The 12,717-nt window shown below is 45.9% G+C and overlaps 1 long non-coding RNA gene across 1 annotated transcript; it reads right to left on the reverse strand.

The window, feature by feature from the left end:
• Positions 1–6,973: 6,973 nt before the first annotated feature.
• LOC123330525 lies at positions 6,974–9,860 on the reverse strand. Its single transcript, XR_006546484.1, has 3 exons — positions 9,705–9,860; positions 9,099–9,356; positions 6,974–8,311 (listed from the first exon to the last, which is right to left on the reverse strand). It is a non-coding gene; the product is annotated as an uncharacterized LOC123330525 (long non-coding RNA).
• Positions 9,861–12,717: the final 2,857 nt, after the last annotated feature.

Consider the following 12,717-nt stretch of genomic DNA (forward strand, 5'->3'; position numbering starts at 1 on the left):
AGCAGGTCTGGGATAGTTTAGCAAGTTCCCAGGTGATGCCGCTGATGCTGGTCCTCAAACCGTGCCTTGAGTAGCAACAACGTAAACCATGGCAGATGTTTACAGTGGAGAGACACAGTGAAGACAGAAGTTTAAGAATATTGATCCGGGAATACTCTCAACAGCCTGGGCCAGTTCTGACTACTTTCCTGGCCTTGGTGGAAGGGTGAATAGTCACAAGGAGAGTTAATGCTGAAAGCTGAAATTTTTGTATGAAAAGCACTATCAGGCAAGTAACACTGGCTTAAAGAGCAGATAGTTATCCTGCGAGGCGGAATTAGAAACCCCAGAACTGAAGCTACAGTGCATCTGTAATGCTGACTGTTATAGCCAGTCCACTAAGCACAGTGCTGAAATGCAGTCAGATGGCCCACAGCCTCCCAGGAGCAGCAGAGGCCCAGCCAAGTAAAGGTGCCCAATGACAGCCTCCCTGCACCAGGGCCTGTGGCCTGGCCTGTTTGCATGGTAAAGTCTGGTAAACCAAGCATTTTCTTGATTCTTTTCTCCTTCATCACATACCAAATCTCCTTCATACTCTTTTATCTCTTCTCAGATCAAACCTACCATTATCCTTCTTGAGGCCTTCCAAGCTTCCCACCGAAATGCAACCACCATGCAGAAATGCAGAAGCTAAAAGGAAAGAAAAAGGGATGACTTTTGACCTCTCCTAGAGACTTATTCTGACTCTATGCGACCCCACGGACTGCAGCACGCCAGGCCTCCCTGTCCATCACCAACTCCTGGAGTTTACTCAAACTCGTGCCCATTGAGTCGGTGATGCCATCCAACCATCTCATCCTCTGTCGCAAAGAGTTGTATACGACTGAGCAACTGAACTGGACTGAGGACTTATTCACTCCTCTTCTCAAGTCCTTCCTCCTGTCTGCACCAGGCAACAAGTTAGGAATGTCACCTGTAACCATTAACTAGGAAGGCGTTTTCATTTTCTAAGGGTATTTGGAAGGCAGTGAAAGTGTTAGTCACTCAGTCGTGTCTGATTCTTTGTGAACTCATAGACCATAGCCTGCCAGGCTCCTCTGTCCAGAGGAGCAAGAATCCTGTCCAGGCAAGAATACTGGAGTGAGTAGCCTTTCCCTTCCCCAGGGAATCTTCCTGACCCAGGGATTGAACCCAGGTCTCCTGCATTACAGGAGGATTCTTTACTGTCTGAACCACCAGGGAAGTCCTCTTCCCTAGATGATGAGATGCTATTCAATCAGAGCAGAGACTGAGTGCCTCCTGTCTGAACCGTTGTGGCAGTCAAGACATCTGCCCTCAAGACGGTCCCCATCTACTGAGAAAGAAGAACAAGTTGAAACTGAGGCAAGTGCCAAAGGCTGCAGGATCACAAGGGAGGTGATGTCCAGTGGACTCGAGGCACTGGAGACCTGGGAGACACACCCTGAGCCAGGGCACCTGCAGCCCCACTCAGAGCCCCACCTTCTGCCGGGCAAGACACCACAGCGCCTGCCACTTCCCCCTGCACTGGCAGTGCTCGCCCTGCTATGAGCGGCAGACATTCGCTACTGAACCCCAGTCTGATTTCAGCCTCACCTGCCACACTGCCCTGTACATTCCCAGCAGATGGAGTCTTCTCTACAGCTGCTTTACTTCTCCCCAGGCTTCTCCCCACAGCCACAAAATCCTCCCACATCCCTTTGCTCCTAGTCTCCCTATTCATGCCCTGCCCTGGTTTTTGCAGGCCCTTCCCAGAGAATGGAGCACACACCTCTTGATGGCGTCCATAGCACCTTGCCCACCAGCCTCCCTGCTTGCTACCCTCTGACCAGTGTTGACAAGAATCCCTTTTTTTCACCCACCCACCATGTCCCCTGGTATTTGCTTGATCCTGCTCTCATGCTCCCTGTTGTTTGGGGCTTCCCCCCTTTTCCATCCAAATCCTAGTATTTTGGGTCTGTGTTCACAGACATCACTTTGGAACAAACTGTTAGAATTCTGTTTTCCACAAGGCCCAACTCATCCCTTAGTAATCTGACAGATCATGTTTTTAAGATTCAGTCAAGTTGTAGCCTGTATCAGACCTTCCTTTTTCACGACTGAGTAATATTCCTTTGTATTATATACACAATTTGTTTATCCATTCATCTGTCAATGGACATTTGGGTTGTTTCTAGGGTTTGAATATTACAAATAATTCTGTTATAAATATTTGTATACAAGTTTCTGTGTGCATATGTGTTTTCACTTCTCTTGGGTACGTACCCAGGCATGAAACTGCGTGGTCATGTGATGACTCTGTTAAACTCTGTGGGAAACCACCAAACTGTTTTCCATGGCAGCTGCCTCATTTTTCTTTTCCTTGTTGCCAACATCATTATTGTTATCATAGCAGCTAATATTCAGTGGGTACACAATGGGCCAGGCTATGTTTAAAACATCATGTTGAAATTGAAAGAAACCAGGATATGTCACCCCAAAATATGCCTCTTTGGCATCTTGAGCTAAAGGCAATTAAGAGGCAACAAACTCAGGACTTCCCTGGCCGTCTAGTTGTTAAGACTCGGTGCTCCTGCTGCAGGAGTCACAGGTTCAATCCCTGGTCAAGGAATAAGATCCCTGCATGCCCACATGGAGCAGCCTAAAAAAAAGGCAACAAAGTCAGAAAAAGTGCCCCTTTCAGGAAATAAATTCTTTTTCTGAAGACAGATTCTTATCAGACCAGAGATCGTCTGGCAGGGATCTGCAAACAAACCTCACTCCATCAGTTTCCTCCCTTGTTTTACCTTCCCACAGTTTGCTGCCCTTGGAAGCCTACAACTGTTTTCCTTCGTCCCATCACATCTCTCCAAATTTTCTGTTCTTTGTTTAAGATGCTAGATCAGCTGAAATTCTAAGCCACCACTTTGAGTCATTATATTTTTATACAGGATTCTCCCATATGATGTGTGCTGCACATATTAGTAAGCCGTTTTTCTCCTGTTCGTTTTTTTATTGAAGAGTCCCAAGGGAACATTTAAGGTGGGTCGAGGTATAGTTCTTCCTTCCCTGCAGTATCATCAGTGCCTTCATTTCACAGATGAGGAAGCTGAGGCCCAGGACTTGCCCGAGGCCACAGAGGTCAGATGAAGTACGGCCGGCTTTGGAATACTGTGAGCTCATGAAAGGCCTGTATGCACACGGCAGCTGGGGCGCAGAGAAAGGAGAGTTCTGATGTGGCTCTGTTAAGGAAGGGGCCCTAAGCTAAGGACTGAAAGATGAGTGTTCCTGCCTGCAGATGTGGGGGAAGGATGTGCAGGCTCAGGGGAGCAGCAGAGAGAACTGAGTGAGCAAACGCACTAAGCTTGAACAGCACATGCTTTGTGTAGACAGATTATATGATGCAGAGTGATGGTTACTTTTACCACCATGTCCCTTCACCTGCACAGTACCTGGCACCAAGCAGGTGTAATAAACATGTGCTGAGTGAAGAGGTTAGAGAAGTGAATAAAAGAGAAAGCTGGAGAGATGGACAGGGTGCAGGGCCAGGGGAACTTCACCTGCCTTGGTGAGGAGTTTGGACTTCATCTTGCAGGTGACCCAAAGCCTTGAGGGTCACATCAAAATTACATTTGCGCTGCAGAAAGATTCCTGCAGCAACAGTGTGGAGTGTGGCTTGGAGGAGATACTTAGAGAAGCCAGGGAGACCAGTTTGGAGGCAACTGCAACAACCCAGGAGCAAGACGTAGCTGAAGGTCTGAACCAAGACAGTCATAGCTGGGGTGGGAAGGAGAGGAGGAGACCAGTGTGATGAACAGAAAGAAGAAATAATGTGGCAGCAGGTTAGACGTGAGGGCAGAGGGAGAAGCTGGGGTTGTGACTATTCCCAGGCTTATGTTTGGATGATGGGATTGATGGAGCCACCGGTGGGCACAGCAGGTGCCCTTGCTTGGTGACCAGTTCTCCACATTGGATGTGGTGCCCTTAGGCTGCCTGTGGGACTTGAAGGTGAAGATGGACAGTAGAGCCTGAGGATGAAGAGCTAAGGGTCACCAGCACCCACGTGATCACTGATGGCCTGGAGGCGGGGATGAGAGCCCAGGGTTGTGGGCAAAAGCAGAAGAACAGGGACCTGGAGCCAGACACAGTGACGACGCTGGGGATCATGCTGCCCACCATCACAACTGCGTCTCCCCAATCCACTTGGACACTAGGTTCCTTATGCTCGACAATTTAACTAAGCTAAGCTAGACAGTGTAGTCCAAGACCACCTTCCTTTCCCACCCACACACATAGTAACAACCTCACTTGCTTTCTTTTCCTTAACCATAGAAGATATTTCCAGGCATGTGTATGTACATGCCTCAATTTCCTTGCCATCCTGAATATCTCACTTATGAACTTGGATTCATCATTTTCGATCTTTGAAAAATATATGCCTGTATGACTCTGTGAAGGAGAGAAAGCTTTGTCTTCTCTTTAAAAAAAGAAGCCGTGCCCTTCAATTTGGGGTTTGGCGGCAATGGTGGCACAGGAGACCTGGTGCGGGGACTCGGTGCCCTGGGGCCCTGGTGGGGGCAGACCCAGATGTTCTCTGCCCCCTCAGTAGACAAGGAGTCCCACCCGGAGAGAACGAGCTCGCTGTGCCAGGGTAGGATTCCAGACCTTTGCCACAGAGATTTCGCGCTGGAAATTATTCCAGCTTCTGCTTTCATCTCAGTCTTGGGGCCTTGGGGAGGATGGGTCTGCCCTTGAACTTGTCCTTGATCTGTGGACAAGTGACAGCCTGTGGGCTGAAGCACAGCCCAGGGACATTGTAAATTCCCAGGGCCGTCATTTCTCCAGAAGCGGACCACCCTTCCCCAGGAATGACCTCTCTCTTTTTTTTTTTTTTAAAAAACTGGATCTCTACTTTGATCATCTGCCACCTCTTTCCACAACCCCGCCTCCTCGCTCCTGAGTCTGCCATGAAATTTTAATTTAAATGTTGATAATGAAATTCTCAATTTAGATTTTGTAGTTTCACCATTAGGGATGCTGTTTTAACTTCTAGACTGCCAAGAAAGGTACTCGTAAATCAGCAGTGTTCACAGCTCTATCAAGTAGATTTCCTTAAAGCGTGGTTTCTGGATGCATTTTGTGAAGTTGCAGCTTAGGAAAACAAAAGCTCACAAATGGCTTTAAGAATGGAACCATTTTCAGATTGGCAGTCAGATGAATTTATAAACGTTTTCTCCCATTCCTTTTTTTAACTTCCCCACTCCAAATGCAGAGATAGGAAACATAATTTGTGCAGAAATGTGTTCATTCTTCTGGGGTGAAGGGGGCAGCTCGGACACTGTCTACCCCCAACAAGTGAGTCCCCCAACTCCACCCCCACTCACCACAAGCAAGGCACTGAAGCAGCGGTCAGGACACATGGAGACTGATGAAACCAGGAGGCAGCCGAAGAGACTGCTGCTAAAATACAGTCTGCACCAGCTGCAAACCTCCCCTTTCAACCACATCTCAGGGTTCATGGTGCCCTCCTGAGAACTCCTTACACCTCTTTGACACAAAGGCTGACCTTTTCTGACATTTTTTTCTCAACTCTGTTGCTGCAGGCTGCCAGGGTGTTAGGATAAATAGTGCTTAAGCAGTGCCTTCTGTTTTCTCTGTGTCTTTTAAGCACTATCTCATTTAATCCTGAACAATGCTAGAGAGAAGCAACAAGTACCTATGTTTTACAGCTGGACACCTAAGGCTCAGAGAGGCTCCTGATGAGCTGGTTAGGGTCCCCAGCTGTGAGTAGCAGAGTGAGGGCTTAGCCTTGACTTCTTAACACCTACACCCCACCCTATCACCTCCTCTGACTTTATCCTGTGTCACCTGACAGAGGGAAGCCTGGGTCACAGACGGCACAGCCACTAAGTGAGCAAGGAAGAGAATGAAACAGAACTTTTCTCTGCTCCCATTTGAGACTCTCTGGCTGATGCATTTCTTACCAGAAATGGAGTTGTCCAAGTATTTGTTTGGGGGCTAGTGGTAAAGAATCTGCCTGCCAATGCAGCAGATGCAAGAGATGCAGGTTCAATCCCTGGGTCAGGAAGATTCCCTGGAGGAGGGCATGGAAACCTATTTCAGTATTCTTGCCTGGAAAATTCTGTTGACAGAGGAGCCTGGTGGGCTACAGTCCATGGGGTTGCAGAGTCAGACAGAACTGAGCGCCTAAGCACACACACAAGTATTTATTTGTAAGAGAAACAGAGCAATGTAGTGGAAAAAACATGCACCCTAGAACCTGAAGCTCGGGGACTCAGGCTTTTGCACTTGTAAGTTGGGTTGACCTTGGATGTGGGCATAAGTCACCAGACACCCTGTTCTTATTTCCTCGTCTGTATGAGGATGAACGATTGCCCTACTCTCTTCTCAAGGCTGCTATAAAGATCAATAGAGCAACAGAAATGAAATAGAAAATGTTCTACAAACTGTGTATAAATATGTTTTCTATGTGTGTGTTAATGCCTGAGAAAAGAATATTTTAGGGTCACTGAATCCATTCCTTAGCTCTGCTCTTGAGCATAACTTTCAATTTCTCTTGGCCTCAGTTTCCGCATCTTTAAAATGTGGCCAAGGGGTTCACTGAACCCTAGTTTCCGCATCTTTAAAATGTGGCCAAGGGGTTCACTGAACCCTAAGTGTCTTTCTAGCTGTAACATTCAGCAGCCTAGTGACTCTTTTCTGACTCCTACCATGCTTTTCACCCAGCCCTCAGTGGCCAGGAAAACCTAGAGATGGGGTTCCTTCACACAGAGTCTTCTATCCTCAACCAAGAGGAGGCTGGAGATTAACTATCAAAGGTGACCCAAGGATATTCAACTGCAAAAAATGGCAGGATTGAGTGCTGAGAGGAATAACAAGTTTCATCCCTCCACAATGTTTTATGAGTGAACGTTATGTGCCGCATAGTGTACTAGAAATGAAACCACGTTTTAGAAACAGTCCAGAGAGGAAGATAAGCTTTAAACAAATGCTTTCCAGGTAATTATTTAATTGGAGTTGTGACATATGCTGGGAAGTAGAGCATGCCTGTTTATCAGGAGATTATAATAATGGTGGAGGTGGCGGGGGACATCTCAGGAGGATTTCCCAAGGAAGCAACATTTCAAACTGGTTCTCAAAGGAACATCTGGAATTGGCAAGGCAGGGAAGTGGTGGAGAATGGGTAGAGAATGTGCTAAGCAGAAGGAACAACCAGTGCAGAGGGCTTTTAAAGAGGAGAGTTCTTGAGGTATTTGAGTGGCTGAAAATAAGCTGATTTGGCTGGAATGCTGATGCAGTGGTGGGAGTGGGGGAGATGCGTGGCAGGACCTGAGCTTTGCGATACAGACAAGGACAGACCATGCATTACCTTACAAGTCAAGATGAGGAATTGGGGCTTTAGCCTCAGAGAATGGCTTAGTTCAAACCACTGGAAGGTTTGAAGCTGGAGGCTGTGTTCCAGGAGACTGACCCACAAGATGATTGTGGAAGCAGCCTGTCTATTAGAGGAACATAAGAGTGGGTGCAGTGAAGAGGCTAGTGCAATGATTTAAGCCAAGAGTGGACAGTGGCTGGGCCTGGCTTGGTGACAGAGAACCATGGAAAGAGTTGAGAGATATTAATACTTCAGAGGGGGAACATTCAGGATGTAGTCATTGATTGGGTATGATGGGGGAAAGGCAAGTAATATATACACCATATGTTATAACCCATAGAAGTTACTAGTACCATGAACCCTAATTAGCAGATGAACAAAGGAAGTCTCTAAGAGGCTTGTCCAGATTAAAGAGCTAAAAAGTGGGGTCCCAGAACTTCAACTCTTAAGTCATAATTATTTCAGGTATGTAAAGGCTCTTCATCCCAAGGGCTATCATTACTTCATGAAAAACTCAGTGAAGGTCTGATTTCATGTGTGCTGAATTCCAACCACACTCTGGTGAAGGCCATATGATGAGAAGGGACCCAAGTGAGTGAGTGACATCATGACCCAAATAGAGTTGCTATTCAAACGCGCACCGTGGCCTCCTTACACCATCACCTAATTATAGCTCCCGAGGAAGCGTTGGACAATAATACACTGTGCAGAAGCCAATGGATGGTTGTCAGTGGGCCAGACGGTCCTTTTTATCTGAGCTGATATTCGGAAGATAACGTGTAACCAGCTCAATGAGGTTTTTGTGGTGGGGCTTCTGGATGATTGGGTCATAAATCTTTCAGGTCCAAGAGAAAGGCCTGTCCAGCTTGTGAGTTGAACAGGTTCTTCCCAACTCCGGAACTCGCACAACTGAAGGAATGCCACTTAGAGCCGTCTCTCCTCGCGTCCCAGAGAAAGGAAACAATAGAGGTCACACAGTTCTCATAAATACATGTGCATCTGACACGGAGCAAGTCACTCACTACCACAGCCGCTCTAACGCACTGGCCCAGCATGGGTTGGCCAAGACAAACATTGATTTCTTTCCAAATGTTCTGGTTTTAATGACTGTGGTTAGGTAACTTCCCCCTAAGTCCCATAACTATAAGCGGCAGAGTCTGGAAAGAGTCTCTCCAAGCACAGGGCCATCCTGCCTTAGGACCAGTCTGAGCCCTGGAGCCTCACATGCACAGTGAGGATGGTCCCCACCTTCCAGAGCCCCTGTGAGGGTTCATACCAGCAAGGTGTACCCCCTAGGCTCACTGTGAGGCTTCAACAAATGAGTTCAGCTAATTCCAATAGGGTGGGAATGGAGTACACAAGAAATCCAAACTGGAAGCAAAGTGAATGTAGATTATACAAATAGGACACTGATTTGGCCAGAATGTCTGAGATGAACATTGGAGGGTTGTGGATAAATCTGAGTGACTATTCAACATCACGTGACAACCAATTTCCCAGCTCATAAACCATGCTATGACTAAAAGCTTACTGATCCCACCTGCACCACTCTCCTTCTCCTGGTGTGACTCACACTCCTGATTCCCCAGGCACTCAAGGCCTTCACTGCTCTTTGATTCTGTGAAAGCAGTATCACTGTGTCAAATGTACACAATAATGTCAATACTCTTTCCCATCTAGCCTGGATTTTGCCTGCCTTTAACTGATGAATATATATTCCACTTACTGAATTAATCTGTGCAGATACAGTGCCAGATGCCGGCTCTACAAACAAGGGAAGGTCTGGTCATTGGCATCGCAGGATCCACATCCCATGGGGGAGAGAGGTCTGTAAGCTCTGGTTAGGACACGATGGAGCAGGAGGTATAAATGCAGGAGAATCCAGCTGTAGAGGGAGAAGACACAGAAGCTACTGCCTCTGCTTCAGAGGAAGGGAATTCAAGAAGTGTCTGCCTTCCTCTCCATTCCACCACCTCAGGAAAACCTGGAAAGGACGACCAAGAAGTTAGCCCGTTAGCCAGCGTCCTGAGAAGTGGGTTTATCTGGGTGGTCGTGAGGAGGAAGAGCTGTGGAAATGGGCACCAGGCGAACCCCACCATGATTTAGTCCCGTGAACTCCGCTTGGGAGAGACGGGGAGACGCAGGGGAGAGGCGAAGCTGCCCTCCGCAGGCTGACACAGGCAGCCAGGGCCTGGCTTCTTCTGCTCACCTCACCCCTCCCCAGTGTATCAGTTTCTTACACCCTATCCTTAGTTCCTACCACCCAGAAAGTTTTCCCCAAATGAGCGGACCAGCCATCAGCTCCCCTCCCTTGTGTAACCAAATCTCTTACCCCAAAGATATGCTCAGACTCCCTGGCTTCCACTCAGCCCTCCGGCTTCCAGGGCGGCCAGAACAGCTAGCCAGCCAGCCCAGTGCCCCACCGGTTTCTAATTAAATCAGAACACGTGCTTCTCTAGACACAGAACAATCTCTTGGAGGAGAAACAACAGGTTCCTCTAAGGTTGGCCTTCCAGTCTCACTTAGATGGCTGTTTGTGAAGGAAAGGAAAACAGGCAGGCTTGAAAGGAACAAATAGATATTTTATTGTTTTCTTTTCAAGCTCTACTGCCATCTGATGCTGACTATAAAGAACTTAAACGTGTCTCTGGAATGGCATTCAATACTTAAACAAAAAATCACATTAATGTGTTGGAGCCACAAAACTTAAAAATAAATTTCCTGTTTCCCTTCAGTTATAAAAATTTACCTAATCCTCTCCAGATTGATCAGGGTTAGCACTGTGCTATGGAAATGTACACACTTCTGAAAATAAAAGAGCTTTTCCAATTAAAAGTTAAAATCGACCCAAACACCAAAAAAGCCATGTGTGATAGAACACATCCCTGCTCAATAGGCAGGGTTGCATGGTCCAGCCGGAGGTATTACCTAAAGGCAGGGCTGATAATCAAAGTAGTTAACAGTCAGGGCTCTGGGCAAGGACTTGTCAGCAAATGGATGTGAGCCCTTGTGATGGAGTCAGGGAGATGCAGGTCCCTAATGCCAGATGGAACCTCTTTATAGCCAGAATGTAGGGAAGTGGGCTTGAATGTGCTCTGGGGGGATGTCTCCGCTGGAGGAAAGGGGACCCTGAGGGTGCTCAGGAAAATATTTACCCAGAGAACAGGAAGCTTTCACCAATTTAGCAATTGGTTCAGGTGGACCAGTACGTACCCACTAAATACTAAACATCCTTATTTTGGGCAGCTGCCACAGAAGCTGCCACCTCCTCCTGCTCATCCACCTCCTCCTCCTTCTATGGCCTCCGGCACAGTTGCTGTGACTCCCATCCCCTCTTGTCCTCATTCCTTTCCCAGTTCCTTCTCCTCCTCTCATCCCCAGTGCTGAAGGGCAGAACCCTTGGCAATGGCTCCCCTCCACTCGGGCCATGAAGAGGCTGGAACAGTCTCTGAGCCCCTCTGAGCTCATTTTGAATCTCAGTTTTTTCTTCAACAAAATTGATATCCCCACCAGCTTTGGGTCATCTTCAGACATGGGATCAAGCCCTGAGCCTTTGGAGTGGGAGCACTGACTCCAAGACCCTAGACTACCAGAGAATTAACCCTAGGGAATATCAGATAGTGAGAACTCACACAAAGGAAACCACTTGAATACAAGACCCGGCCTCACCCAACCACCAGTAACATCCTGTGCAGAACACCTCATCTAAACAACAGACAAAACAAAAACACAAACCAAATCACTGGCAGACAGGATTACCACCTCACTTAGCCTTGCCCATCAGAGAAAAAACAAACAAAAACTCAACACAAATCTCACCCTATACAAAGCTTACACAAACCACTGGACCAATCATAAAGTGAAAGTGAAGTCGCTCAGTCATGTCTGACTCTTTGCGACCCCGTGGACTATAGCCCGCCAGGCTTCTCCATCCATGGGATTCTCCAGGCAAGAATACTGGAGTGGGTTGCCATAGGAGGGCAGAAACCAAAAGGAAGAAAGAATTCGACCTTGAAGCTTGGGAAAAGAAGACCTCAAACACAATAAGTTAAACAAAAAAATAATGAAAAGGCAGAGAAATGCTACACAAATGAAGGAACAAATTAGAAACACAGAAGTCCAAATAAATGAAGAGGAAATAGGCAAACTACCTGAAAAAGAATTCAGAGTAATGATAGTAAAGATAATTAAAAACCTTGAAAACAAAATGGAGAAAATGCAAGAATCAATTAACAAAGACCTTGAAGAATTAAAGAATAAACATACAAAGACAAACAACACAATTACTGAAATTAAAAATACTCTAGAAGGAATCAATAGCAGAATATCTGAAGCAGAAGAATGAATCTGTGAGCTGGAAGATAAAATGGTAGAAATAACTTTTGAAGAACAGAATAAAGTAAAAAGAAGGAAAAGAACCGAGGATAGTCTCAGACACCTCTGGGACAATATCAAACGCACCAACATTTGAATTATAGGGGTCCCAGAAGAAGAAGAGTAAAAGAAAGTGTATGAGAAAATTTTTGAAGTGATTATAGTTGAAAATTTCCCCAACATGGAAAAGGAAATAGTCAATCAAGTCCAGGAGGTACAAAGAATCCTATACAAGATAAAACCAAGAAGAAACACACCAAGATACCTACTAATCAAACTAACAAAGACTAAACACAAAGAAAGAATATTAAAAGCAGGAAGGGAGAAGCAACAAGTAACATACAAGGGAAACCCCATATGTTTAACAGCTGATCTTTCAGCAGAAACTCTGCAGGCCAGAAGGGAATGGCAGGATATATTTAAAGTACTGAAAGGGAAAAATCTACATCCAAGATTATAGTACCTGGTAAGCATCTCATTCAAAATTGATGGAGAAATAAAAAGATTTTCAGATAAGCAAAAGGTAAGAGAATTCAGTACCACCAAACCAGCTTTACAACAAATGTTAAACGGACTTATATAGTCAAAAAATACTAGAGAAGAAAAAAGATCTACAAAATCAACGCCAAATAATTAAGAAAATGGCAATAGGAACATATATAACAATAATTACTTCAAATGTAAATGGATTAAATGCTCCAACCAAAAGACACAGACTGGCTGAATGGATTAAAAAAAAAGACCCAAATATATGCTGTCTATAAGAAACCCACTTCAGACCTAAACATACATATAGACTGAAAGCGAGAGGATGGAAAAATATATTCCCTGCAAATGGGAAGCAAAAGAAAGCTGGAGTAGCAATCCTAATATCAGACAAAATAGACCTTAAAATAAATAAGATTACAAGAGATAGGAAGGACACTGCATAATGATCAAGGGATCAACCCAAGAGGAAGACATAACAATTG

Source organism: Bubalus bubalis, chromosome 19 (assembly GCF_019923935.1).
Source record: "Bubalus bubalis isolate 160015118507 breed Murrah chromosome 19, NDDB_SH_1, whole genome shotgun sequence".
Classification (NCBI taxonomy): domain Eukaryota; kingdom Metazoa; phylum Chordata; class Mammalia; order Artiodactyla; family Bovidae; genus Bubalus; species Bubalus bubalis.